The sequence below is a fragment of the Triticum dicoccoides genome, chromosome 5B (assembly GCF_002162155.2).
Source record: "Triticum dicoccoides isolate Atlit2015 ecotype Zavitan chromosome 5B, WEW_v2.0, whole genome shotgun sequence".
In the NCBI taxonomy this organism is placed as follows: Eukaryota; Viridiplantae; Streptophyta; class Magnoliopsida; order Poales; family Poaceae; genus Triticum; species Triticum dicoccoides.
In genome coordinates, this window is record NC_041389.1 from 519467032 (window position 1) to 519471416 (window position 4385).

At 47.9% G+C, this 4385-nt stretch overlaps 1 long non-coding RNA gene across 1 annotated transcript; it reads left to right on the forward strand.

Moving 5' to 3' along the window:
• The first annotated feature begins 2866 nt into the window (after positions 1–2866).
• On the forward strand, positions 2867–3877 carry LOC119305956. Its single transcript, XR_005148810.1, has 4 exons — positions 2867–2921; positions 3018–3059; positions 3238–3317; positions 3784–3877. It is a non-coding gene; the product is annotated as an uncharacterized LOC119305956 (long non-coding RNA).
• Positions 3878–4385: the final 508 nt, after the last annotated feature.

The window sequence follows — 4385 nt, forward strand, 5'->3', positions numbered from 1 at the left end:
GACACAACCTGAGCAGCCTTGCCAACAGTCGCCTTCCTGCTCCTCCTCTGCCTCAATTGCGCTTCATCATCATCATCAGGGAGATTGATGACAACGCTAGGTGGAGCTGCAAAAGAAGTTCAAAGTCAAAAATAAAGATTCAATCGACCAAAAGCAAAACCGCGCAGATAATACCAGGATGAGAAGTAGCAGCATCTTCCATTTCTTGATCCTCATGCCTGGTTGAAGTCTCAGAAGTAGCAGCACTGCGATTTCAAATATCAGTCGGTCAGCGATTGAGTCGACCAAGAATGAAAAACATGAGTTATGTCGTTACCCAGAAACAGTCGGAATCTCCATCCTCATCTTCGGTAGGGCCTTCGCCGGTTTTGTCAGGGCCGCTCGGGGTTGCTTCGACGCCTTTTCAGTCGGCGCCGGTGAAGTTGTCCGAGGATGTTTCGTCGACTGCCCAGCAGGCACGACTCCCTTGCCACATTCGTCCGCAGGGTCGTGGGCGAGCTTGGACCTCCTTTCGGAACGAGGAGGCGCAACTTCCTCCTTCTCTTCCTCCTCATAGGAGCCTGCATCTTCATCACCCTCGTCGGCGTCCGACTCCCACTCCTCTTGGCTTTCGCCTCCGCTTCCTTCCTCCTCTTCGGCCTGTGCTTGCGCCCCGTTGGGCATCGAGTACAACTCGGTGGTTTCCTGAAAGACAACAAGCAAGACAAAAGTCAATCGACTGATCTATGATGAAACAGAATGGACGGAGCAATCGGAGAAAAGTGGTCGTACCTTGTCCGCCTCATAAGAGTGGTCGAGTGGCGGGATCCTCCTGGCTCCAAGAGGGTTGTCCTTGTTCCCCGTAATGGCAGTCATCCACCTCTCCAGTGTGGCATCATCGACCTCCTCTGGGTGGACCTGACTGGTGTCTTCAGTACCAGAGTACAACCACATCAGGTGGCCCCGGTACTGGAGTGGGTGGATGTGCCACCGAAGGAAAACCTCCAGAAGGTCCATGCCAGTCACACCGTCGTGAATCAATTGGACTACTTGCTCCATCAACATTTTAACCTGAGCCTTCTCCTCCGGAACTACTTTCAAAGAGGATGGCTTGTTCACTCGACTCATAGAGAAGGGAGGGAGCCCAGTCGACTGTCCTGGCGTCGACTGGTCTTGACAGTAGAACTAGGTCAACTGCCACCCTCTGACTGACTCGGGAAGGGTCATAGCTGGGAAAGTGCTCTTACTCCTCATCTGGACCCCGAGACCCCCACACATCTGGATTACCTGAGTTCTCTCGTCATTGGGGCTGGCCTTTTTCACCGTTTGAGAACGACAAGTGAATATGTGTTTGAAGAGGCCCCAGTGCGGCCGACAACCCAAGAAGTTTTCACACAAAGATACAAAGGCGGAGAGATAGGCAATGGAATTGGGGGTAAAGTGGTGAAGCTGAGCTCCAAAGAAATTCAGAAACCCTCGAAAGAAAAGATGCGGTGGCAGAGAGAACCCTCGATCTACATGAGTCGCCAAGAGGACACACTCACCCTCCTGAGGCTGTGGCTGCCACTCCATCCCCGGGAGCCTCGCCGCCCCGTGCGCAATCAGGCCTTCGTCGGCCAGGTCATCGAGATCCTTTTGGGTGATGGTCGAGCGGATCCAATCACCCTGGATCCAACCTTGCGGCAAACGGGACCGCGACGAGGATCCCCCTCGACTGGTCTCTTCCCTTCACCTTCGCCGCCGCCGTCGCCTTCTTCGCCCGCTCCAAAGCCGTCGTCTTCTCTTTCACCATTGTCGCCGACGAGGCCGGAACGGAGCAGCGGCGTCGGGCAGTTGGTGGGCGCAGCGGATGAATCTGGAGGTGAAGGAGGAGAAAATGAGGAGGCACTGTTCAAAAAACCTCCGCCATTTTCCTTATATGGAGTCACTTCCAAGTGGCCGACAGGTAGGCCCAGGCGATCCTGTCAAATCCCGAAACAGTCGCGCAAGCGATACGTGGCGAAAAAGGCGGCGCGAGAATCGAGGCGTCCCTGCCTTATCCCATCCGAGTACCGCGGTATTCTCCGCTTCGCGCGCTTCCCAAAATTCGGATCCCACTAAATCCGCTAACCACCGGGCAACTTGTCAGACGGAAGATCTCCTGCGATCCGTCGCTCGGAAATCCCCAAGTTCATAAAGTTCACTCAACAGATATAAAGAATGGATCAAGGCGACTGAACGAAAGTTGACACCCTCACTTGAAAGTCATTGATCCAGAGCAAAACACCTTTATAGCACCAGAAAGCAGGTCGGAAAGATTGCCAACTCCTTCCTCACTCAAACCTCGATTCATTCGGGGGCTACTGATGAAGTCATGTACCTAGGGTAGGGTCATGAACCTGACCAAGGTATCCTCCCCAAGGACATCTTTTAGAAGAAGCCGTCTTCCAGTCGACCAGGAGGAACTCCACTCGACGGACTAGAAGACACTCGACGAACACAACGACACTCGACCATGAAGACTCACTCGACCACCAGGAGTACAAGATCTACTCTGTATCCAAAAGGTCTATAATTAAGTAGTCTTAATGGTCATGATGACACTTTATGTAGGGCGTTACCAGTAACGCCAGACCTTAATGTACTTTAACCCTCTGCTACGTGGGCTGGCTGGGGTCCTGGCGCCCTCTATATAAGCCACCCCCCTCCACCGGTAGAAAGGTTTGCACCCCTGTAACTCTCACACACATAATCCAGTCGACCGCCTCCGGGCTCCGAGACGTAGGGCTGTTACTTCCTCCGAGAAGGGCCTGAACTCGTAAAACACTTGTGTGCACAACTTCTCCATAGCTAGAATCTTGCCTCTCCATATCTACCCCCTATTCTACTGTCAGACTTAGAACCACGACATCGGTGACACGACCCAACCCATACCAAGCATCTTCACATCTACCATGACCGAGGTACATATATACCCTTTCCTTTCTTCCCTGAAGCAAAATTCTTTGTTTATTTCCTATATTGTTGATGCGGGTGAACTGATTTGGGTATTATAATAGGCTTTGCCCTTTAGTAATTTCCTTGTCGGTCTGCCCGTACAGGTAATGTCTTCCTTCTTCGGACACAGCAGAATCTTGCAAAGTTAGCACTGAATTTATTTGTGTTAAGACTTAAGACATGATTTTTTTTCTTCTACAAATTCAGTTTTTCAACACGATTGTCTCATGTCTTTGTCCGTGGTTACTGAGGAAAGTAGTATGTTTCGTGTTTGATCTTCAGGTATCTAGGATTATTGATGGTGACATGGATGATTCCTGTGGTCTGGAGAAGGTTGCTTCCAGTCACTTGCCTAGCTAAATGTATGTACATTCTCTGAATATCTGTCAGACGTCTGTTTATTTCCTCATGTATACAAATCACGCTGTGGTTTGCACAAATATTCTTTAGGGTTCACTCGCCTCCTGTGTTCAACTCGTTGTCCAATCTAGGTAGCACTAATAGCGACAACGATAATAGTGTTCATCTCGTTTCCAGATACATAATTTTCTTTTCAGCTCGAGTGCGTTCTTGCTTTTGATTATGGCATTTCTTACAACATACAGTATGCTTGTGTGATAATATGCTTGTAATTTACAATGTTGTGATTCAATTTAAAGAGTTTAGCCTTAATAATATTCTTGCAAGTTTTTATTTGCCAAATCACTAAAAGTGGTATTAGATCCTAAAATTATTTTACATATTTGTTTTTAGACATGATTATCTCCTTGCTTTCTTTGAATGATATTGCCAATTTGTTTAGAGTTCTCTATGTTCTGAACATTGCAGGCCAATGCATGAGATAGCATTTGCGTCAACTGATAAGTCAGAGCTACTTAGTCATGTAAACAAACTTAGAGGACATGGTGAGCCAAGGTGAGCCAAGGTGAGCTGCCGCCGTTTCTCCCCATTGCTAGCCCCCACTCTTCCTCTCTTCTAATTGCTCCCTCATTTTCTTCCACTCTGGCTGCCCATCCATCTACTTGTAATCCTTTTTCCTGAAACTATAAGACAATGGCTTACCCTGACATTTTGGTAGTTGTGTGAGATGAAACATGATGCTAAGCCGAACAATTTATTGTTCTTTTTACGCATGAGATCATATTTTGGTAGTAGCGAAGCCTAAACCATGATGCTTTCTTGCTGCTGCTGTAGTCTCTAATGAAATTGTGAGATAATGTAGTTAAGCTAAGTTTCTTGTGGCTCAATAAAACGGATGTTGGTAGTTGCATAAGTTGAACCATGACGCTTGTTAAGCTAATCTCATTGATCTGCACTCTCAAAAATCACAGGAGCCATTTAGAAAAAAGTATGGTACTATTAGAAATTGATCGTATTATGTACATACAGCTGACTAAAATTTAATTTTGACGCTGCAGATTAGTACAGTT